The following is a 26,679-nucleotide window of genomic DNA, read 5'->3' on the forward strand; positions in this document are numbered from 1 at the left end:
CTTTTCCTTTACTTTCAATAAAAGGAAAAGATATGTTTTAGTTAAAATGTTGCATTGCATGGATTTATTTAGCTGCCTCATATTCTGACAATAAAATACTTGTCATGATTATTTGTCAAATGTCAACTAAATGCAGAGACATCCAAATCCTAATTCAATAAGAAAGAGACACGTCAAATTTTCCCTGCTTTCAATTAATATCTTCTGTGTTCCTCACCTGGCTCAACAGGTAAGTCAATCATGTCGACAGACCTGTGACATTTTCAGGTTGAGAGCAAGGCTTTACTCATCAAGCCTGCTATGTGCCCAAAGTCCCCTTAATTCTATTCTGCATTAGTATAGAGATGTGATTTTTCTAAACAAAGATAATAAGACTAAAGTTGGTTAAAACAGTTTGGAAATTTGAGAGTCAATTTATTTGCAATGTTTGGCTTTTGCCAAAAAAGAAACACATATTATGGTACAAATTCAGTTAAATCTTGTCTAAGATAGTGTTACCTTAAAAAAAAAAAAAAAAAAAAACTTCCATAGGTATGTTAAAAATCACTGATCTTCAAAAAACATACTGCATCTGAATCTCAAAATGAATTTGTGATTTTAAAAAGTTGATTATTTTAAAGAATTATTCAAATTGACTTTTGAAAATGCACGAAATCCATGTTATATATTGTAGCATGGAAGCAAAATTATTTACCAGTTACTATTTTAACATATGCTCCTAGAAAGAAAATGGATTTTACACTTTAAATATCTATAGCTACTTATCAATATACATAATATTGGCCAACATGAAGGTCTGAATGATTATGTATTCCTGCTTTTATCAGTCTTTGATAAGAAAAAGTTCATTGTTTTGTAAAAAAATGTAACTTTCTTACATATGCAGGAATACTCTGAGTGAAATGTTAATTTGCAGAGTTTTTATTGTTGTCTCTTTAATAAACATTATGTTAAAAGTACATATTCAAATTAAAACTTGTTTCTCTGCTGACATTTGAAACACACCATCTGCATTGTGTGCTATACCAGAATGCAGAAGGCAGTTCCTTCCCTTTATATATAATAGTCATCCTATTATAAACTGGTTTAACATTAAAAAAAAACTTGTTTTGAGAACAAAAAAAAATTTTACCTATGATTCTCTGATGGACACACATTCTTGTTTTTAATGTAATGTGTGTCTATAATACGCTATGTGCCATGTGAGACATAAAATAGAAAATCTTAAAAGCAAACAAAAATTTGGAGTCAACTCACAGCAGAAAAAAAGGAAGGAAAAAAAATCTATAAATCGTTTATGTTAAAATAATATAAATCAGTGTCTCTTTTGTCCATCTTGATTAGGTCAACTCATAAACCTAGTATAAAAGACAATTTGCTCATTTTTTTTTCCTAGCAAAAGAGAAAAATGAGGGCCAGTATAGTATAGAAGAGTTTTTAAATGAGCCATACTGACAGATTGTAATACGGTGCCCCATCAGATGACGTGGTGTTTTGACTGCATGGCTACAGAGGGCTATAATTTAAATGCCATTAAAGACACATAGGCTCTAGCATGGAGACAGGAACACTGAAATCTTTTGGTCTGTAGTCACAATGCAGATAAAATTGTTCCTTTGATCTAGTGACGCTGAAGTCTGTTGTCCAGAAGGGAAACATCTTTGTGCTTCTGTCTTAAACTAAGACAGATTTCGTTTTCCATCTAAGTCATTGTGTTAACACCACATAAAAAGTAAAGCATGTTTTATCAAGAAGAGCTGAGCTTTCTCCCTTTGTTATTTTAGGTTACATCATGATTATGCAGTGCCCGAAATATTTGCATCTGGGTTTTAAAGTGAGTGGACTCAAATGTCCTGATATTAGCAGCTCAATGGCATTTGAATGTTAGGAATTAAGAACATTGTAATTTTTTTCTTCTCTCCTTTATTTTTCTTTTGAAACAATAAGCAGATATTTTGCTCATAAGACTACGCAAAACTTTAATGTTTGACCTCTGTGAGGAAACTCCATAGCTAATAGTCTATAATAGAATATGTGCTACATTTGCATAAATCATACCAAAAGCTCTCCAGATCAAGTCTCTACTGAAAAACCTGTAAAATTTTAACAAAAATTTTGGCTTTAAATTGTAATTTAAAGTGTACACACTAATTTTTTTTTTTAATACTGAGGATGAAACTCAGTCTATTCTGCATTGTCAAGGGGGTGGTACAATATTAGACATTTTGATAATAGATTAATTAGATTGCATTTCTTTGGAAAATCAGACAAGAGGAAGAAAGAATGATTTGCTCATAGTCTTTAATTTAATAGAGTTATAGATAAAGAGCCTTTATGTCAAAAAAATTATTTTTAGATGGCAGTATGTTGATAATAGTTTCCAGAATCTATTCTATTTTCGGTCTTATTCATTTGTATGGTGATTATCTTTCATATTAAAAAATAAAATGAGCAATATTCTATTTAAAAAGTAGATACTGAGTCAGGAATATTTTTGCCAAGATTTAGCCAATTATTAAAAATACATCTATCTATTCTATTATTATATATAAGAATGATTTCCAGCTTCTTTTCCAGGTGAAAATCTTGAGATAATTGAAGGAATGTGTTTAATGATAAAAAACAACATTTTCATTCTATTGAAATTTATATTTTTTGGTGGGGATATCTTGGTAATAAACTTTGCTAAGTCAGGTTTGAATAGCTTCAGGTCACAATATCTCCTTCATAAATCATCTGTTCTTCTCCCCCCCTCTTTGCCTTGATAGATTTTATAATATCATGGTATAACAAAATTCTAAAAGTCAACTTTCTAATCAAGATGTCTTTGGAAAGTTAAAAGTGATTTGATTTAAAAAGTGTGAGAGAACAAAGGAAAGAGAAGCTTCATGAATACTTTCTGACACAAGTCATGCTCAAAGGAAAACAATTCAAATTCACTGGGCATTTCTGCAAAACACTCATCAACAAGCAAACAAAATCTTATCTAGAGCCTGTAATTGAATTCTTCATTATTCTTGTTTTTTTCTAAATATTGAAAATGGTTTGTATTCAACAGAAACAGAGGCTTCTTTTGCTCTCTGTCCCAAAGTGGGGCAAATGGAGATGATTCTGTTGACAAGCCTTTGCCTACTGTTTATTGTTATCCAGCTGTCGCCTATGATAAGATGCTGGAGTACAGAGTCCCAGGCATGATATTTTCCCCAGTGCTCAGTACACATGCCCAACAATGGAAGCTCTGACTGCAAAAGGGTGTGTCCCTGACACTTTTGTGTGAGTGGATTGCTTAGTAGTGAAGAGGACATCGCTGTCATTGCAAAACAACAATGCCCAAAAGACCATCATATAAAGGGAATCCTACTTTACTGATTCTGAAAATAATTTATCTGTCTATGAATGCTCAGGAACAACCCAAGATTGATACAGAATTTGCTCTTACTCATTGTGTGCTGATGAAAAGTGAATTACAGTTAAGATTAGAAAGGCAACAGTATTAAAAAAAAAACAAAGGCCAGTATGAAGGGCAACAAAAACAATCCCAGAGAATGTATTGCATACTTTGTATCTGATTTTGAAAAAGCTTTTAAAAATTCATATCAACATCTTTCTGGAACCCATGATTGTTAATGGTTACCAGTATCAGCCCCAGGCAGATTGCCTAGCAAGATTTTCTAGAGCAGTGAAAGTAAACAAACCAAGTACTATCTAAACACGTATTTATTTTATGGTTATTTAAGCTGTCAATATACAATGAAGGAAAAAAAAATGTCAGGAGAATACTCAACATCTTCTGGGTATTATAGGAAGTGGCTAAAACTGAATGTTTAAACATACACAAAATAAGGATCAAAAAATGTATTATAAATACAATATGAAAACAATTTTACTGAGAAAAGGATATTGGAGATTATAGTCACTTAATAAAAACATAATCTTTTTTTAATCATTTCAACTTGACTGCTAAATTATGAGAGGAAGAGATTGAGATTTAATCACCGTGAATGTAAAATTTTCAGAGAAATAAATAAATAATACATAAAACAGCAAATTGTGACAAATAAAAATAGGCAAAGGAGAATATGGGAAATTTTTGAAGGAAATGTAGGAAAGTGGGAAAAAGATAAATAAAAAATAAAATTTGTAAATTAAATCAAACCAAATCATATATGATTTTTATTTATGCCCAGCAGTGCTATGAATCAGAACAACCCTCAATCTGTTCAGGAACAAAACAATTTAGTTTCTAGGAGATACTGGCAATCATGTTGATTAACAAAGTGATTGTAGGTTATTACTAAAATCCATTTCATTCTTAATTTTATGAACAAAAAACACTAATGCTCTTAAAATCAAGATAATGATTATTTATAGCTCATTTCAAAGATTAATTAACAGCAAATGCATCCAGCAGTCATTCCTTTTGGTTATTTTTAAAGAATACAAACAATCTAAGTAAACAATTTTTAAATTTTATCAGACCCCAAACACAAAATAATTTCAGAAATGTAGTGAAGCCAAAATACACTTGGGTTTGCCCAACACTTAAGAATTCTAAACTTCTTTTGGAGGTCTCTGGATTTCTAGCAAATTTATAAGTATCTTAAAATTTCTCTGTTATTAACTGAGCACAGCTTGCTAACTTAAGTAAATTCATTCTCTTCTGGCAATTTGTATTGGAGCTTGCCTCCTATCTTGATCATTTGAAAAATAACAGCAAAGTGAAGTTGTCAATTAAAACATTCAGTATACTCTCAATAGGGGCAGAATGAGGTTTAATTCTCTAACTTGTATCATATTTAAAACGGATGAATTTGGAATATGATCCTAATGTAGTTTTGTCATTCAGAGAAAGACAACATCCATAACCTGTAAATAGTTAAGATTGATGTGTGATAAATTGCTTGTGGTTTGAAACCGTGGATGGTACCAGATAACTTAGTGTTTTCTAATATCCAAACTTTTTGAGCTGCCAGAGAATGTCCAAACAATCGGGGCTCTTTGGAATGTGTCCTTAACTTCCTGCTATGGGGCAGGAACCACAGCTGCCACAGTAGCAGTGGGTTCCCAGATGTCAAGGCTGTAAGGATAGTGAGGTAATTGCAGGAAGGAAGGGATACAATTTTGTTATCACAGATTACCCTGCCCATTGAATACAGCCCATAAAGCACTCATGTCAGCACTTTGGATGTGCACAGTGTGAACTGGAGTTCTTTGCGCTACAGTGTGGAGGTTTGTACATTTGCTTTTGTGGCAGATAACAGGCCAGATTTGTTAAAATGTGTAGGAAAGAAGGAGAGTAAGTACTCTCCAAACTATCTTGTGGACTTAGGAGACAAGTATTAAGAGGCGTTAGCAAAAGTTAGTTTTTCAAGATCAAGAACTCAATAATAAGGTTTAATTTTAAGTGTTCTAATACAACAACTGACCAGTGCATTAAGAGAATAGAAAATGTTTGGACATGGATAAATCAATGAGCAGCTTGTGTTTGGACACTAGTGACTGTACAGAGGAGACAGTCTGATGACTTTCCGGTATACAACCAAGAATGATTTCTTTCCCAACTTGCCTTGTTATATGGTGAAAAAATGACAAGTTATTAAAAAAAATTCAGTAGCTAGAATCATTCAGAAGCTAGAATCAAGGAGTCATATTTCTTTATGAGAGTTTTAAAGAGTACACTATTTTGGCATTTTTCACTATCAAAAGCAATATGTATTGTTCAGAGATTATTGACATTAATTCAATTTGACAATTTCATCTCTCCTGTTCAAAGACCTGTATTGTTATTTTACTAAGTGTAGATATTAGCTTAATATTTTGTGCAACTTAGTAGAATCATCATTGCTTTGGTTTCACCTAAAGCAAGGCAGATTAACTGAGCACACATACAGAGCTCAATGATCCTTCTCGATAACTTGCAGATTTGAGGATGGCATGTATTATGATTCAACACTGGATTGTTCTGCCCCTGTAGAGAGGCAGTTCATGTCTTCCTCCAACCCACCACCCTGTCCCACTAAACATTAACCTTTTCCTAGCTTTTGTGGGCAGCACCTAATATTATTGTCTCTCACTGAATTAATAGCAGTCAACTAAATAGCTGCAATTGACAAGTGCAATTTTTACCCCATATCTCCTTCATTCTGTGTAATTTTTGAGTTAGGATTAGAACTTGACACCTGTTTTGTTAAGCCTGGCCTGTTACCTCTGACTCAGGAGCATCTGACTGCACAATTCCATAGCATCACACATATCATTGTCTAAATCAAGGCCACATTCTGAAGTTGCACAGCTCCCAGGAATATTGGTGATGGCCCTGCCTGTCTTTAAAAATGTTTTCATTTATGAGTCTGGTTAATTTATTCAATATACTAGAGGTCCTATCATTTAGTGTGATATCTTAATTTTAGTAAGATCTTGACAAAATTGAAATAAAGGTTTTTAATAAGTAGGGCCTTGCTGTTCTATTTAAGATATAAAATATATAAAGACAACAGCTATTAGAAACTTTGGAGGAAATGAACACTGGGAAGAGACTAGTTCATTCTTTTGGGGCAGTGAAATGAATATAATTGAGAAAAATATGACCAAATTGTTGATAAAAAGGTGTTCTGTTAGATTAGGAAAGCAAACTTTTACTGTGTTGTGGGCAATAATTTTTTTAACTAATTCATATCTCTGTCAGAAGTTTATCAGTTTTGTTTTTCTTTTAATGTTACCTGTCTTTCAAAGGCATGTGAAATATCCCTTATTGAAAAAAACCCCTCTTGGGACTAGGGATGTAGCTCAGCGGTAAAGTGTTTTCCTATCATGTGTGAAGCCTTGGGTTCCATCCCCAGCACCATTAAAAAAAAACATTTAAAGTTTAAAATTTTTAAAAGTAAAGTAAAGCAACCTTTCTCAGAAGTCATTTGTCCTCATGGTAAACCTGATTTAGTCTAATACAAATGAATGAACTGAATTCATATATTTGCTTATTTATTTCATCTGAATGGTCTGTGCCATTTATAATAGAGAAAGCCAAGTTAAGAAGCTACACATGAACTTTAAGTTCCATAAAAGTGGCTCTCTGTGGTCTGGATCACCTAAGAATTTGTGAGAAATGCAGGATCCCAGGCTTCATCATCTGAATTAGATTCTATGGGCACAAAACCCAACATCTTTATTTTACCAGATCATCCTAGTAGTCAGGATACAACTCAAATTTGTGAAACTGACCTAAAAGATCTATGGTAACTAAACATTGCTTCAGTAACCAAATTGAAAGAAATAGTTTCAGAGTACCTTGTTAAATTAAATTGCAATTTTTTCTCAATGTGAGCTTATTCACTACAAAATAAAAACTGTTTTATTACATTTCAGATACACTAACAACACAAGTTCTCATAGCTCCTCTACTTTTATTGTATGTAATGCTATTTATTACCAGGGAAAGATTCATGGTAATTTAAAAATGCAATATATAGAAACAAAGCATCATTATCCTAAGCTCTTCATAAAGAAAGACAAATTAAACCATAAAAGTAATACCATTTTATGATATAGTTATTATAGGTTGGAGCTACAAAATGTCCTAAGTTTTAATTCTATAACTTCATACAACAGATTCGTGGTGGTGTGTTTAGTGAGATCAGAATTAATGCTTGAGCCCATATCTATCCTTAGTGTGCACGCTGGGTCTATAAAAGACGAACCTATTATCTCCCCATTCATAGATCCAGAGAACTTATTAAGATTTCAAATCTTAGAAATATAATAAAGAAGAAATTGGAGTATGTATGAATTTTAGTGCCCCCATGCCATCTAGTAAAGGGCTTTAAAGTAGGTAAATCTGAGGAGCTTTAGGAAAATCAGTTTAGTCATATGATGTGCTTAATGGGGAAGACACACACACACACTCATTAGACAGTTATTAATATTCTGAAACAAAATATTGATTATTTGATATACCTAAGTTGTCCAGGGTGCTCTTCTGTTGAAGTCAACTCAAGCTAAAACATCCTGGCTTAACAATTTTCACAATTTTTGCAAGAACAATGGATCAATACTATCTGTTTTTCATATGGTCTAATGCTTTAAGATTCTGTACTTCCTAGCTATTTCTCTTTTAATCATTTGTCTCAGAGGTTTCCATGGGATTATCATTTTGTTCTTTCTACACACACACACACTCACACATACACACACACACTTACACTCAAAACAGAGGCATGTCAATTAATAGTTTCTCTAACATCTCACTGTAAGCTAAAACAAAATAGTTGATAGTTTGACTACATGATTAACAGCCCATCTCAATCATCTCAAAGCTTCACTTTAGATTTTTTTCTATTACTCTCAATATTTCATTCCTCCCCAGGAAAACTGTGCTTTAATAAATGCAAAAAGCTAACTTTTATGGGAAATCACAATGAGGGTCACTTTTCTGCTAAAACAAGTTCCATGTAGAATCATTCTAATGAACTATTATTTTGTTTTCTGCTGTAAAATAATTTTCTCTGGAGATGCACTACTGTATTTAACTATAATATCCATTAATTCTTTTCATGTCCAGTTAAAGGCAAACATAATACCAGGCTTACATTCCAAATGTTCAAATGAGGCACAAAAGTATAATTCTACATTCCAGATCCCTTAAAATCATGTTATCTAGCAAACAATTCAAATTGTGAAGGCACCACTGAAATTCCAGTTTTATACATCCTTTGATTTTATATCCTGAAGAAACATTTCCATTATAGAGCTGTTCTTAACTTAGCATGTAAAAGATCTGTGTATACAGTTTCTATTAACGTGAATGCACAGAACCAACATAACTCTTTTTACATATAAATAAAAGAAAAAAAAATGCCTAGACAGGTGGTTGTCAGTCATGGGAAGCTTGTGTTCTCTCAAAGGCATTTGGGAACATCTGGATATTGCTATGAAGGGGAGTGTGCTCCTGGCATCTAGTAAGTAGAGTCCAAGGATGGTGATAAACATCCTCCATTGTACAGGACATCTCCCCACACCAAAGAATTTTCTAGTCCAAAATATCAACAATGCCACTTTCGAAAAACTTTAGAGTAGAACAAAAGACTCGCTGGTCAGTATAAATTTGCCTTAGTTATGTCATTTCCTTTTTTATTCACTTGGAAAATGAAAACTTTCCAGCATAGATGTCTAACCCTGAAATATGAATAAAATTCCTTTTCCTTACACTCAAATTCTCCACTTCAACTCGAATTCCCAAGCCCCTGAACGCTTTCCTTTTCAGTGTTGAAAACTATTGCTAATGATTATAGCCAGCATTGAATTCCCATTTATAATCTATCATTTCTGTCCTGATGTTTTGAGTTATATGGTACATTGCCTGTGAATGTCCAGATTTGTCAATCGACTTCTTTTTCTGAAAAGCAAGTAAGTCATTCCATGTTGTTTACTTTAAATAAGATGGCATTTTACAAAGAGCAGTCGCTTCTTTCTCTGAATAATCATTGCTTTTAATATGACTTATTTATATTTCATCTCTAAAGCACAGCCTACTTTCTAACTAAATATATTTTGATCATAAAATTATCTTTCAATATGCCCTTTAAAAACTGTAATAGCTCTGAAATAATTTCTCTTGTATAAGATATAACTTTCCTTTTTTCCATTTTTTTTGTTGTTGTTTTCTTTTATCTGAAGGCTATTTCTAGGCTTTTTTGGTTAAAGATGCCTTATAAACTTTAGTGTAATTTTGCTACATAAAGTTAACAATGGATAAATATTGTTCTGCATTTGTAATTCATTTTAAAATTTTTAAATAAATAGCAGACAGAGAATGATGCTTTTTTTTTCTTATAATCAGATTTGAATTTTGCTTGAATTGTACCTTTCAGAGATATCTGTAGAATTCAGAACAGGCAGGTGATACACAGCTACACTTCCTGTCCTGAAGATTCTCAGAATAGTGATTTGGTGTGAAGCAATTTTCATTGCAATGTTTGATCATGGACATCTTTATTAAGAATACAAATACCACATGCCTACAAATTCTGATATAAGTCATGGATCTCTTCATACAGCATTAAGACAACAAACATCAAACCCAATTGTTACAAATTAGTCTACTTAAGTAGAAAAGGAAAGAAAATTAAGTTTGTCTTCATTTGTGGTGATTTCCTTGAACAGTTCAGGCTAACGGGAATGCAACTTTCTATAAGCTCAAATTCATTACTATAATATTTTATATGTCTAATATTAGACATTTTGATATTATATAAATTATTACAGTCTTGGAGATGAGGCAGATCTTGGAGAACGCTGAGTTTAGGGACCCTAAAGCACAGTTAAAAACTATGAGCCGATGCAAAATCCTGGTTTAATTATTGTTTTTCAAAATTATAGTATTTCTACTTCAATTACATGCAACCTTGATATTTTGGAACAAATTCCCTGAATCAGTAGTGGAAACTGAGAAGCACTTAAAGATTACTACTTCATAAACATGTTCATCTTTAACTGAAGAGATGATAGTTTTTTAAACATGTACGTCAAAACATACTTAGAACTAAGAAGTTATGATTTCTTAAATACATCTTAAGTCACACTGTTAAGTACAGAACTGTGTGGAAAGCTTTTTGGAGCTAATACATTCTTGTCTAATTTGCAGAAATGCTGCTTTTCCAGTATTAGCACTACACACATTTTTGTGTGATGTTTCAAATATTAATCTAAGAGAATATTTGTTTTTTTTAATTGTTTGATTTTCATAGAAAAACTAGAAAGTTGATTTGGGATGTAGCTAAATTTTTGAAAGTTTTGATTAACATTAATATTTATCAGTATTTTAATATCTCAGATTTTAAAAACATTATGTCTATCATATCACCAGGAGAAAACCATATTTCTATAGGATACCACTAATTGCCTCTAATTATAGATCCAGCTGTTTGTTTATTTTATTTACAATACATATCCTCCCCACTCCCACTTCTGTCAATTCTTATGAAAATGCATAAATGAGAAAATGGGATTTTTTCCCCCTATACATATATATTTTTTAAGAGTTCAATACTAAAAATGGGGGAAACACATTCTGAAGTTTTGACAATAGCTTACCTTTTTTTCTTCTGGGTAATCTCTTTATTCTGGTTAAAAACACAGGAGTATGATAAATAATCAGAATACAGAAAAAATAAACGGAGATAAGTATCGATACTCATTTATGTACAGAATTTGGGTATACTTCATACATCTACAGAAATCAGAACACATATTAACAAATGAAGTAAGTTTTTCTATATGAATAATATCCTCAGGAAATTTAATACATATTCTTGTTCATATTGAATGTTACACTTCACTGTATGTGTATTTTGATGATTGGGTTTCTCCTCAAACATTTTTCAGAAATATTTTCCAAGAAAATATTTTCTTTCTCTAAATATATGCAAAACTATAATTAAGTCCATGGCATTTGTAAACAAACTGAATGACTTAGAATAGATTATTTTCTGGACTTCTTTCTCTTCATCCAAAATATGAGATCTGCATTATATAATTTTTATGCTTTCTATCGGGTCTATAATTCTGCTAATTCCAATGACCATATAATGCCAAAATAGTGAGTATGCAAGCTAGAGGAGACATCTATAATTTATCATTTTGTTTAACAGTGACATCGTGTTACTATTAAATTAGGCTAGAAATTATTCCATCTACAAATGTGGTTGCCTGACACCTCTATGTGCACACATCCTCTTTAAAATCATTCCTGGTCAGTGGATTTTTCCAAAATCCTCAAGCATAGCATGTTCAAAGTAAATAAGCCCCCACTGGATTGACGAGGTCCTTTGAGTGTCACAGTGTTCCCTTTCAAAACATGTTCTTTGTTTTCTAGAGTCATCTAACATGGAAGAATAGCCAGGAGCCAAGCCACTACTATTTTGCACATGTACGCATGCTCCTTTGTTTAAAGGAAATGAAAGAAAAGTAAAACATGGAACTGTTAAAGACAGGGCTAATCATGGAATAGAAAGAGGGACCCACAGAGAAGGGAGGGATAAAAATTAACTGGGAATGGGATCCAGTAAGGAATCGCCAACAGAGAGACATCTTCAGAGCCCTAGGTCTGATTTCCTGCTAGACTCAGAAGGGTCCCCTTCTAGATGCTCAGCTCAAGTGGCCATCTCTTTAATTGGCTGACTCTAACAGCTGATTCAGTTACCACCACAGAAATAGAAATTACAGCTTTCAACCCTTCATTTTATCCTTCTTACCTATAATCCTGTAGTTCCAGTCTGTCTGACCACTTGTCAAAGGTTTTGTTTTGTTTTTGTTTTGGTTTGGTTTGGTTTTTTCTCATTTTGTTTTGTCCTTTTTAAAATTTTCTTTAAATGAGTGTAGCTTCAGGGGGACACTTAAGCATGCTTTACGCAGAAAACAGTAGACAGCCCTGGAAATTCTTGAGGAAAAAAAAAGTCCTTTGGGAACATGAAATGGCACACAGGGCACACAATAACGATTCTCATAATTGAGATTGTCATGTGTCTTATTAAAAGCTATCATTTACCTGAAGGTCTTTCTTGGAAAAAAAATGCTAAGATGCTTTACAGATTTTACATAAGAATGTTTTTCAAAGCCTTAGTGATCTATTTTCATATGTATGTTGTTTGGTGAGGTCCTTCAAAGGGCTTCAAGGTTTACTTTTATATTTAAAAAAGAGTGAAGATGAAAGCTATTATTTGAATACAGCAGTGCATTCAGTGGCACCGAGATGCTTATTATAACTGCCCTGATGAGACGGTCGAAGCGTCTCATGGATGCCATTCCCCTCTAATGTGTGTTTAGGTGCCCTGGCTGCTGGTTCGCCTAAGTGATGTGGCATACATTTGATGAAAGGAGAGTGAACAACATCAATTATAAAAGACATCTGCTAATGAGAGGAAGAAAAGAGAGAGAGAGAGAGAGAGAGAGAGAGAGAGAGAGAGAGAGAAGGAGAGAGAAGGGGAGAGGCTAGAGAAAAAAGGAAAGAAATTCTCCAACATGGAAAGAACAAAGCATTTCCATTGAGCTCAAAGAAATGACATACCTTAATCACATTCTAATTTCAGGGTACAACTAACCAAGCTCTCTACTCTCCTTTGGAGACATTTACGTTTCTTCAGTCTCTGTGGAACTGTCATGGGAGGTGTAGATCAAACTGCTTCAGTTCTGATTTTAAATTTGTTGGTCATTTTAAGATGCCTATGCAAAAGAACAACAAAAGGATTATGTATCACTCAGGCCAAGTTAAGCAAATTAGTTAAAATTGAGTTTTATCCTTTTATAAGGATGTTTTCCAATCCAACAATCCATAAGAATCAGCGAACTTTTAGCATCCCAAATCTTTCTTTTTATATAGGGCTATTGATTTGACCACAGAAATCATTTTGTGTGTGTGTGTGTGTGTTTTATTCCATAAATGAACCTCATGAAATAACAACTGGAGATCCCTGAAAAAATAAGCCAATAATTTTGGATATCTAAAGCATGCTAATTAAGTAAAAGGATTACTTTTACTTTTGCTTTGAAAGCACTTCCCATAGGTAAAAATATAAAATAAAATATTAAATAATATTAACTCAATTATTAACAAAATCTATATTTTATTCACAAACATCTTAAATATATTAGTCTTGTTTTTATCATGTAATTAAAAGAAACTAACTTATCTATTAATATTATGTTATCTTTATATCATTCTTCATAATAATAATTGAATTTTTAAATATTGAAATAAGGAAATATTGACTAGGATTAAGGAATGTATTTTTTTTTCTCCTTTCAATCAGGCAAAATGAAGGCAAGCTAATGTGTTGCTTTTCTTTTCAATGTTGAATTAGAGAATCCTGATATATTGTAAAAAGAAAACAAAAAAGACCATAAAAAACATTGTTTAGAAGGCATGTTTGTTGGTTTTCTTCGGCTACTTGTTATATATTCTGTCTTCAGGAATGTATTTCTATTCTTTCATCTCAAAAGACTATCCATATTTTCTTGAATATATCTCACAGTGCAGCATGGTTTCTTCCCATGAAATTCTGTGATTACTGGCACCTGGAGCGAGGCTCCCAAGTCTGCTGAGGAGGCACAACTAAAGAGGCATGAATGACCCTGAAACTGCAAGGAAGCCACTGGACAACTTCACATCTTTGGAGGCTGAGGCAGAGGGCATGGCAATGTGGGCTCAACAGTAGAGAAGCTATGTTCTGGCTGAGTTCCGTGTCCCTCTTGTTCACTCTCTAGCTATTCTGTGCACATCCCCTTAGTCATCAGATGACTAACGGGAGGAAGAGTTTAATACGTATAAATAAATATGTCAGCTATTCTTTAAGAAATTTTTAATCACAGAGTATCAGATTTAATGTTACAGAATGTTCAAACAACCTGAAAAATCAACAAATACACCAAGCAACTGGTCGGTTTGGTGGTGACAACATAGCTTTGGACTGATTTATGTTACTGAATTCAACAGGGACTTCTTATCCATATTAATGAGATGGAACTGCTTTGCATATTCAACTTTAATGTTTGAAAGGCAACAAAAATTTACACCCTTTCTTCTCACTCTACAGTGAGCATTTTGGAGTTAATGCTGACTTTAGAGATTGATCCCCAAACAATTTCTTACAACTGGCAAAATTCTTTATGTTACACATAGAGAAACTGAGGATCAGAGACTCACTAAGACTCCAGCAGAGCTGAACAGCATTAAAAATGGAGGCTAGGCTGCCAAACCACCAAACTGGTATTGTTCTCTTTTGATAAGCAAATGAATAAATGCTTGGAGTCTTTAGATGGAGCATTTTAATACCAATTTCATTAGTTAATATTATATTAAATTAATTAATATGACATTTAAATATCAATTTCATTAATTAATAAATTATAAATATCTCATTTAATCGCTATATAGCATTCTCCTTAGACTGGAAATGATCGCTAGACTATATTCTGACATAAGCATCGTGTGAATAAAGCATTAGTTTATTGGTCATAATATCCTCAGTATCTTCCAAGATATCTCTTATTGATTCTGGAGTAATTTGTCACCTCTGTTTCTGTCTCTCTCTTTTCCTCTCTAATGTTCATGTTGACTAAAGACATTTAAGGATCTTAGGAACTTGGAAGAGGGTGGTAAAGTAAAAAAAAAAAAAAAGTGTTCTTGATTTTTTAAAAAAACTTTGTTATAAACTTTGTTTTTTTAATTAAAATGTCCCCGGTGTAATTTCTTGGTCTATTACCCTGACAGCTACCATCAATTATATTTTAACCTGTTAATGATCTAACACTTTCTAAAACATAAAGCCAAGTTTTGTGCAAGGATCAAGCCCATCTATTAGAGCACAAAGCTCTCAAGTGGGTCGGTGGGCATGCAGGCAGCCAAGGCTGACCGTCCTCAGTAGCTGATCTTTCTTTGTCTCCCAGTCCTAGCCTCTGCACCTACCCACTGCCTGGTACCGACTGGAGGCCAACCAGACGGCCCTTACTGCTAGATGCCAGAAGAAGGTACTGTGGCAGCCAAGGCCCTGGGCACACAAGCTGAAACTTGCATGCTTGGCAAGTCTCAGATGCCAAGGTTTGCATGTCTAATAAACCACTCTCTGCCTCTCCAGTAATGATACCCTGGGGCTGCTGGGAGGGGGTTCTTTTTATAGGAAACATACTCATAAGGATTTAATATTATCTTTCTGAACCCTTTGATTCAATAGGTTAAAAAAAAAAAAACAGAAACAACTTTCCTTCTTATTTTCTAGACCCCATGATGCGAGGCAGTGTTAATGCTTTATGTAACAGTAATATGTAATCAGCTTCCCTCTACTGAGCTCAAGATTCTTTTTCCTTTTCAGCCACGTGCTTTCAAAAAAAATAAAATAAAATAAAATATCTTGCCACTGAATGTCTTTTTTACAGACTGAAAAGACTTTTAGGTTAAACAACATTTGTTAGGCTTTGATGCAATCAAATGTAATTTCAATCTTCTTGAAATATTCAGCCCTGCCTCTCTGAAATTGCACATATGTGTCAGCTTTCAATTTTTCTCACTAGTGTTCTACACATGAAATCTATTTTCACTGAGAAAATGGAATCTTTGTGTCTTTGTCTCTAGGCGCTCGGCTTTCAGGCGTGTTCTGGCAGGGGCTCTGACTGTCGAGGCACTGGGGGAGGGGCCTGGTAGTCATTTGTCAGCTTTCTTGCATCTGTAATTTCTGGCTACTCGGGCACTATTAGAGGGTCTAAGAAAGAGGGTAAGGAAGGAAGGTGGTGGGGGGAGCTTGTCATTGATGAAAGCCAAACCGGGAATAACTGCCCCATGTTAATGACCAAAGAGAGAATGGAGAGTCTGAAAAACTTTTATTGTGCTTTAATGAAAAAGATTTTTTTTTTTTTTTTTGGAAATGGCTGATTTACAAAACTGCACATGGTAACATTCTCAGATCTCGGTTTAGAAAGCCCCTGTCCATATTGTGTTACTGATTTCATTGCTTTTAGCTTGGCAAGGGCTCATTGAAACTATTTTCATTTTCCACCAGTGGCTTCTGGTTATTTCTGCTCTTATTTCCTTGTAACAAAACTGACAGACCAATTAAACATCTGCATTTTAAAATCTGAATTTCCCCCATAACTGTTTTGCTTTTCTTTAACTTCCAGATGTTTTGACTTCTTTATGATTTTAATGCATGCAAGTATATTTGCTCCTATTTCAAAGACATAGAGAAAGCAAGCTAGATGAACTGACCAGATGTTTCTATATGAAAAGCTCTGTAAAACACCAATAATCAGGTCAGCATTTTTGTCTTTCTATGGATAGATTTAAATTAGAATACACCTTATTGTCTTTTGGCACTTAACAGAGTTGATCTTTGCAACTTATTTCTGTGGGCTATTAGAGGTCAGAATTCACACTGTGATATGTTCATTAATCGCAGCAGATGAACAAAGTATCCAACTTTGCTATCTTAGTGTCTAGAAACCAGGAGAGAAACTGCTGTGATTTGGTTTTTATATTTATGCCTTTCTTTTTTTTTTCTGTGAGAGATAAGAAGTTGTAAGCTATGTAAAGAAACAATGTATGTTCACTCAGTTTCCTGCTTTGTACAAACATTAAAGGAATCATCAATATCTTGCCTTGAAGTGTCTAGCCAAGAGTTGAAAGAGTCTCTCGTATATTTCAAGAAAACCTGTTTCCCATAATTAATAACAGGAAGCTGGGTAAACAGACTTATGCTGACAAATGAAACTGAAACAGTAACATATATACAGAAACATGGAAAAGAAACAATGAAGCATTGTACAGTTGTGCCATCAGAGTTATTTCGAATGTACTTATGCAGGAGGTACTCACATAAAACTCCAGAATAAAAGATTAGTAATTTTATATTCTCTGTCCATTTAAACACATACTTACAGAGAGCAATAATTTTTCCCACCCTTCATTCGTATTTACAAGTGATATCAGGCTACTTATATATGTGAAATCATTGTTTGCTAGAATATTGATTTTCAAACAAGCAAAAATGAAGGAAGAGAATACTTTTTAAATATATTATAAAAATTTTTAAAATCCATTTTCCAGGCACACTTTGGGAAAAGTGAACACCTAACAGGAAAATTTTGATGTAAGAGTTTTTGTGTTTTGTTGTTGCTTTTTGGAGGTGAGTGTGTATTTGTGAGTTCTGAGGGAAACAGAATGAGGCAGTCATTAATTAGACACATCACTGGGCAACTGGACCCACAGGTTTAATCTGTGGATAAAGCTTCCCCTGGATCTAATATATCTTCATCTTCTAACGTATCATAAAGTATAGAGTGTCCATCTCAGTACTGACCTCAAAAGCAGCAGAATGAGGTGATATGAAGTGTCTCTGTATTTTAGAAAGACTGGGCTCAATCTAACTTTTTGAATTTTTAAAAATAGAATCAGTGCTCAATTTATAGGTAATGTTAAGCAATGAACTGTTTGACCTTTTTAAAAAAATTTACATGTTAAAAGTGATTAGCCAAGAACTGTTAAATATAAAATTAAGCTTATACTTATTTTTATTTCTGTTTGGTTAGGATGAATAAGAGAATGAATTGAATGATGAAAAAATTAAGGAAAAACTTTTGTTTTATGATGTGTTGTATTGTAAACTAAAGAATGCTTTTAGATTATACTAACACTATAAAAAACAAACTTAAATGAGTTATATAGCTGGAATTATGTACTTATTTTGGTAGGCTCTCAGTAAATCATACCTTAACACTAGAAGATGAGAATTGAAAATGACCTATGTGACCATGTGCAATATATATCAACATAACTGACATATGAATTGAAAACCAAATTTATTTATTTGTTTATATATTCATTCATTCATTCATTCATTCATTCATTATTAACCAAATCTTCAGTGGCTACAAACTTAAGGCAGGGAGGTTATAGTCAGAGTTTACTGGGCCCAATTACAAACAAATAGCAATTATTTAATATTTTATGTATAGATGAATGAAGAGAAGTTACTGTGACACACTTTATATCCCATAACTTGCATTTATTGTGGAAATTAAATGCAACCAGATGAATATTTTGAATTTAAGTGAACAGTTGAATTGGAAAAACTATCAGAGTGGAGCTTTGTTAATTGCAAATAAAAGTAAAGCATTTGCTGAGCTGTAAAAACTTTTTTTAAAAAAAGCAAAAATTTAAATCTAAAGTACACTTTATTTGGATTTTTTAAAATCTATAATCAGCAATATATGCTGTATTAATTATTATCAGTACAGCAGTTATTAGGAGAAATATTTTAAGCATGTTAATGAATTCTAAATTACAAGAAATTTCAACATAATTGTTTTCTCTTAGATTTCCACTAAAAGAAAAGTAAAATTCACCAGATTTGTCATTAGATTTATGTGATTTCTCAAGTTGATGCTTTGAAAAACATGGAATATTTTTCCAAAAATTATAGGTAAAATTCTTGGAAAACCCTTAAGTATAAGCTATAAACTTTTAACTGTTAACTATAAATTTAATGGGAAAACAGATCACTGAGAAAAGAAGCATTTTCATAGGAAGAAGTAGTATATTGCAAACTTTTTTCAAGATATTTAAAGATGTCATTGGAAATGATTTGTCATAAAGATTTTATAGGTGATATGAGTTGCATTGTCCAGTAGAATAAATGCAGAGCCACCAAGGTCAGATAGGTTAGGGTCATAGAATCATCCAGTGCCTGGCAGAAAAGAACACTTTCCCTTCCTATGGTTCCATCAGAGCACACAATGTGCTAGTCTTTAGATGAAATCAATAGGGGGAAATTTGGTGTATTTATTAAGAAAACAACAATGAATTCTGTGCATAATTGCCACAGAGTCAATAAGTCTTCTTGCTTTTCTAAGAAAGAACTACAATTTCATTTCCTGAAAATGAGATCTGAAAGCAAAAATATTGTAAAGAATTTCAGTAGTATTATACATGGCAATGGACTTGGACCAATATTTAGGTCAAAAGGGACTGGGGGCATAGTTCAGTAATAAGGTATTTGATTAGCATTCATGAGGCCCTGAATTCAACCCTTTTATTTGTACCACAATAAAAGAAAAAGAAACAACAACAAAAAAAAAGAATTTGTGTTCAAATCAAATAATTATATAGACATAAATCCAAATAGAATTTTCAAGTTAGACTGATATAAATATTCTCATAGTAATGTCCTTTGGTGTAAGTAGTTTGTATATAGTCGTTTGTGAATATCACTCTTTGCTCATCCTTTGAGTATATGTTTAATGGTTTCTATGTCACACTGTCCTCTAATTTCCATTTACTTCTTAGTAACCTGATTTAGGAAAAACTGAATATCTGTTTCCTGGCTTCTGTCTTTCCTATTTATTTATTTAGGTCTGTCGTTTGTAAATTTTCTCCAACAGCTATCCTAAAGAGACAAAATACATGAGTATGAAAGCAAGCTTACAAAGCTATTTCTTGACTCCTGGTGAAACCTGCCTTCTAATACTTTAGCAGCCCCTGTACTCTGTCTAGTACCTATTGAACTTCCAATACAAGTTCAGAGATTTCTGTCAGGACTGTCAAGACATATATGGGACAAACCCTATTAACAACGTTTACTGAGGAGCCTGAAAACCATCAGAGTATTGATACAGTTCTCTCACAGAGAATTTAGCTGTTTCAACCCCCAGCCCCCACCTCTGATTTTTCTTAAGATTCCTTGCTATCCTCAAACAAAAGGGTAATTCTATTGTACACTTTCCAAAACAAGAACATTCTTTCAAGCTACATCCAGGTTCCTGGAGATCTTTTTTTGCCTTGCATTTCATGTGTGCTTTCTTTAGCATATCCCAATGTATTTCCTGTCATTGTCATCTCTCTAAACACTGCAACCTGTAATACACACTGAGCCCACAGGAGGAAAACATGTTATTTTGATAATAATGTGCTAGCAGCAGAAATTATTAAGATTGAAGAGTAGTTATTAAAGTCTATTCAAACGTGAAAAGATGATGGTTGTGATGGACCTACATTGAAGTAACAATTAAATTTCTATTTGTAGCATAAACATAGGTCAGGACTGGACATGCGTATTGTCTCTAAATATCTAGGGAGGCTTATTCTTCTGTAACAAACAACAGAACATACCCAATATATAAGGATCATTTTATTTTGCCTAACAATCAGAGATAAATAGTGAACTGTTACTGCCGTGCAATTAGCAATCTTCTTTCTTCTATCTCCTTTCCCACCATTTACAAAGAGAAATCAAATATGCTTTGCTAGAGGGAAAATTATGTTCATAAATTCTAATTTTAGAAAGTAAAAGCAGAACATTTGTCTTGGTGGTTTAACAAGTATACATAATACATCCCATCCATGATATATGCAGAAACTGAGTCCTGTTTTATGAAATCGGTGGGATAGTCAAGAATAAAAATGTTTTAAAGTATGTTACATTTTTATTTAAATGAAAAACTTGAATGATGTAGCTTGGGAAAAATTCCTGACTTTTAAAGAACCTATGGATTTACTCACAGATTGCTTAGAAAACTCCACTTATGCATCATGAATTTTGTTAAATTTTACTTGCTGCCATATGAACGATTTATGGAAACATTGAATATGGGACATAAATTCTCTATGGAATAAAACTAGAACAATGTACATGTAACTTTGGGAATGGATGCAGCTCAATTCTGCATTTATGTTCAGTAGGGGATACTGAAGTCTTGAGCTCACCTTTATTGAAGTGTGATAAACTGGCATGTCACATCATACATGGAGAATGGGACACAAAACAGCTCTGCCTATTTCTGTTGTTTCTTCTTTCCCTAAATAAGTCTCCATTGCTCATATAAACAGGATACATGTCCTCTATTTAGCAGATCCTATTTCTTCATTGGTTTCCACATTTCATGGGATGAGAATCGAAATGAATAGCCATTTATATATCTGAGAAGAAAGTTTTTATTGAATGAGAAAAGCACAGATTTTCTTTTTTAGTTGATATATTTTGCACTTTCTCTTGAAAATTCTTGGGCAGAAAAGAATGATCAAGCCAAACTTACTGTGTGAGTTGAAATTCTATCATTTCAGATAATAAAAGCTATCCCCTTAACAATATTTATTAAGCAAAACCACTTAACATGTACTTATTTTTCTTTCAGCACAATAACCAAATTTCATTACACATCAGATAACAATATCTTTTAAAAGTAATTAGCTCTTATGCAGTTAATGCTGTAGATTGTGAAATTTATTGACAATATAGTTTTTTAAAAAGAAAATTCTTCATGTGTATATTATTTTACTAGATTTCCATCTGTAATTTTAAGAAAAATTATCAGGCTATGGTCTTGAAGCTCTAGGAGGAAATATTTCTTATGCTAATTATAAGCTCAGTAAACTTAAATATTTGAGATATTTGTGGTTCTGAGAGTTTTTTTCTTCTTTTGCTAATGAGATTAGAAAATCCTGAACCCTGAAATCTAACAAAAAAACTAAATAACCATTTCATTGTATTCTCTCATATTTAGTATTATTCACTGGAAGCATAACAGAACAATACTAAAAAGAATACAGAGGATAAAACACTGTAATTTCTACTCTTATATAATCTTTTGAAATCATCTAAAATTTGCAACCCAGGGTTTAAATATGTCTGACTTTTATTCAATCTCATTTTCAAAAAGATAGAATTAAATGTCAACAATTCTGACAATGACTGTATTCTGTTTTAGTAAATCTATGTACAACCATTATAACATCTTCTGTAGCAAGGAAAATCACTTGTTTCCCATCACTTTTCTATGGGAACATATAAGATCTATGTTTTCACTGGAAGGGGACTAAGGTAGCATTTAACCAATGAGACTATTCCCAACAAAATTTCAGTACCATCTTTATTGCCCTTGGTGACTGTACATTTTTGTTGTTTTCCTTTTGGTACTGGGGATTGAACCTACGGGCAATTAATTGCTGAGCCACATCCCTAGCCCCTTTTATTTATTTATTTACTTTTTAAAGACAGAGTCTCTCTAAATTGCCTAGGGCCTCAAAAAGTTGCTGAGGCTGGCTTTAAACTTGAAATCTTCCTGTCTCAGCCTCACAAGCTCCTGATACTACAGGCATGTGCCACTGCACCTGGCAGTAACTGTACCTTCTTAAAAAGAGATGGTTCTTTTCTGTATTTTAATGCAGTGTGTCCCTGATCGAGTAAACATGAATGATTATGGATAGAAGAAAATTCATTTTTTCTATTTCTTACAGTCTTCCAACTCTCATACTTAGGTTTAAAAATTCTTTTATGATCAAGGATTAACACAACACTGAAATAAAAAATAAGGATCTAACAAAAATATCTTGAAAGAGATGACAGAATGTAGCTTTGATAGGAAAGATAAAGAGTTAAAACTTATTTCTGGATACTTCAAAGGCCGTGTAATTGTTTTTTTCTGTAAGAAGCACTTGGTAGGAGTCATTAATTTATCAATTATTTAGTCTCTCCACACTAATGGCAGTTTTTTCATTAGTTAGATTTAACTTACATGATTACTTAGAAGTCACCTCCTCAGAAAGCAGAGGCTGTGTTTAATTCCCTGTTTTACTTCTTGCCACCTGACCAGAATATCAAGCACCTGAGGGACTGTCTATAAATGTACAATGACTTAAATTTTCCTTGAGTTTCCAGAGGAAGAGGGTAAGGAAAAGAACACAATGAATGCTTGACTCCAGAGGCTGAGATTCTATTTGAGTCAGGTGTGGATAAAGAGGAAATATGCAGAAAAGAATCTTATAGAGGAAAAATGACTCATAAATGTGTGAGGAGGAAGACTTTACTGTCAATGTCCACATTTCCTGATTAAAATATGGGCGTTCGCATCATGTTCTAGCATCCTAAATATAAAAGTAGCTAAGAAATCTCTAAGAATCCTCCAATTCTTATTCAAGAAGAGTAAGAAAAGAGGTTAAAACTCTAACATACTAATAATAAGTGTTCTCCAGGATAATATCATCATCGTAATGAAATGTGTTAGCTGATTTGTGTGTTAAATTAAATGCACAGCTGATGGAGAAATATTTTGGAATTTGAAAAATAGGCCATTAGTTAATGTTTCAAAATAAATACATAGGCCATTGGTCAGGACTAGCAATACATTTACATTTTGCCACTTAGAAATAATTTGTTAAATGATCTCTTTAGGCATACTTTTCAGAATATTTACATTTTAAACACACATTTAAAAGTAAGGCAACAGGAAATACTACTAATAAAATGTAACCATCCCCCATATAGCTTGCTTGCTAAAAGCCATTGCCACAAAAATGACTCACTGCGTGTTTGTTTTCAGCTTACAAAATTCATATTCCTGAAAATACCTACACTAATCTTTGAAAATAATGTTAGCAATTTTTTGTGAAGCTACCTATTTAGTCAATATTCAGATTTTTTTAATGCTAAAAATGCTTTATATATTTTAAGTCAAATTTCCTCTAAGACATACAGATGGAAACTGGGAAAATGTGAACTTCAGTGAAGGGAATAGCAGGCTAGCAGCTCTGGGATTCATCTTGTAAAGCAAAGCCTATCACCCAGGTCTCTCTGAGAGCCAGGTTTAATCATAGCAGATGAGCTCTCTAGAGAATATGTGTGATGGTAATTACTCTATAGATATGAGATAACGGAATCCCCACCAGAAAAAAAAGACCCTTCTTTAATCTACATTCAGAATCTTACTTAGTAAAATCTTAATGAACAATATGACCTTAACTCTGAATTAAACCACATCCAGAATCCAGCCATTTCTCATCATCTCCAGAACTATTGACCTACAAGGCACCTGTATCTCCTGCCTGGATCATTGCCATCCTTCCTAAGTTGTCTCCATGCTTCACCTTTGCTAAGTACCATGACTGCAGCCTAACCTGCTCCTCACACAGAAGCAGGACATTTTAAAGAGGACAGTTTTAAAGCTATGTCCACTGCAAAAGCTCTCCAATAACTTCTGATCCCACAACAAAATCTCATATCTTAACCATGGCAGGTCAGGGCTCCCCATGAACACTCTCACTGTAATCCCCACTGTCTTCTTCATTTGCATAATCTTTTCACTATAAGGGCCTTTCACACTTCCTCAATTACCCTAATAAGATTCCACACATTTTCTCATTGCTATGCACCTGGTATGGAAAACTCTGGTGGTTCATGTTCCTCCCATTACCCTTTCAGCTTAAATGCTTCCTTACAGAGTTCTTTCCTGATAGCCTTGCAAAAATTGTCATACCCAACTTCCAACATTCTTTGACTTCTCTTTTTAGTATATGGCCACCTGACTGATTATGTATGTGTTTACTGTGAGCATAGAATTTGTCCCTTTACTTTTGTCTCCTTGGCATTTATAAAAGTCCCAGACTTAAAACAAGTACTCAATAAATGTTTCTTGAGTAAAAGAATAAATGGATATTAATGATTCTCAGAAATATGTAAGTCATAAGATCATAGTGATACTTCTATTTTATGAAATTCATTTGTTTCTCAAGGTTTATTCTTTGATAGGCTCACTATTTATACTTTTAAATTATTAATATTTAGGACATAGTTCCATTAAAATAAGTAAAAGTAACCCATTGTCATTTATTAAGCACAGCTTTGTAAAGTCATAGGAATCAAAGAAAAAGCTATTATGTAATAAAAATTGAACAACTGCTCTTGGATTTCCCTTGATTGTTCAGGCTTTTGTATTCAGCTTATCAAAATATATAGAACTAAAATTATTTCTTGAATTTCTAGGAATATTTTAGTTCTAGAACCAGCTCTTGGATTTTTGCATATTTTTTCAAAGTCTTTGTCCACTAATTCAATATTCAAACAAACATAAATTTTGTACTATTAGATCAAGAGTGTTCGGTTGAGGGGCTGGTGTTATGGCTCAGTGGTAGAGTGCTTGCCTTGCAGGTGCAAGGCCCTGGGTTCGATCCTCAGAACCACACATAAATAAATAAAATAAAGTTATTGTGTCCAACTACAAAAAATATTTTTTTTTTTTAAAAAGAGTGTTCTGTTGAGTGATTGCCTACCTTGAAGGAATAGTCTACTAAGGATTAAAGAAGCTGTGCAGGATAGAGCTAAAAGGTTGTTGGAATTTAAAGAATTTAAGTGCAGCAATAGCAGATAGGGGAGATGCACTGGAAAAGGTGGTCTTTGAGTTAAATTGCATTTGAACATCCAGAAAGAGTAAGGAAAAATAATTTCAACAGGAGGAAATAGCATAAGCAAACTGGAGAGGTATATGTAACAAAACAATAGGTTCACATAATAATAGGAAACTTGAGTTATGATTGTTTATACATTTAAATTCTCTGAATAAGAATGCACTGAGATACAATGTGGCCTAGTGTTAAATGCATTTCTATACATAGTTGAGAAACATGCTTAAAAATAAAAACTGGTTTTCTCTATTTTTACAAGTTAAGATGAAAATAAAGTTTCAGTGATAAAGGTAGATTATTAAAGCCATTAAAATATAATGGCATGCTATTGTAAGCCATGTATTCACATCTATCATTGAGCACTGAAGAAAACAAATTACACAAATTTTACAACATTCTTTATATTCAATGTAATCAGGATGTGTGGCATATTTAAGTGTTTTAATATTACATGGTGAGATGTATGCCTGCAGGTGCCCATTGAGATGCCTCACATATTTTGTATGCCCAGTGAGAGAAAACCTGGGGACTTTGCTAATAAGGAAACTTAAAGTAAAACTACTCTTCCTTTTTTCCCCCTTAATTTCTGGTGAGAATCGACATTTTTTATCTTACCATATGAAATTCTTGACTTCACTATAACTCTCTTGCTCCATTCAAGTACATGGCAATGGAAGAGAATGTCACTTTCAGTTAGAATGTCAACACTGTGCATTTTCCACATCTGAAATACTTCCTTTTATATGATTTCTTTTTTAAATGAAGAATGTCAACATTTCCATGCAAAGTGGATTTGAGCAGGACAGAACACTTAACGTGGGTTGTTGGGGGACCCAAGCAACGTCAGACCCTTGATGACCCAGCATAGTCTCAACAAGTTGAGGATTGTCAAATGAGAATTTTTCCTCTGTGGGCTGCATTTGTTTTTTTATATATTCAAATAATAAAATTAGATCTTGCCTGAAACTATA

General features: G+C 33.2%; 1 long non-coding RNA gene across 1 annotated transcript in view; it reads right to left on the reverse strand.

Moving 5' to 3' along the window:
• Nucleotides 1-432: 432 nt before the first annotated feature.
• LOC125618522 overlaps nt 433-26,679 on the reverse strand; it is a 47,159-nt gene continuing 20,912 nt past the window's right edge. Inside the window, exon 2 of the long non-coding RNA XR_007349859.1 lies at nt 433-13,212. This is a non-coding gene — a long non-coding RNA (uncharacterized LOC125618522). The remainder of the gene's footprint in view (nt 13,213-26,679) is intronic.

Source organism: Marmota marmota, unplaced genomic scaffold (assembly GCF_001458135.2).
Source record: "Marmota marmota marmota unplaced genomic scaffold, marMar, whole genome shotgun sequence".
In the NCBI taxonomy this organism is placed as follows: domain Eukaryota; kingdom Metazoa; phylum Chordata; class Mammalia; order Rodentia; family Sciuridae; genus Marmota; species Marmota marmota.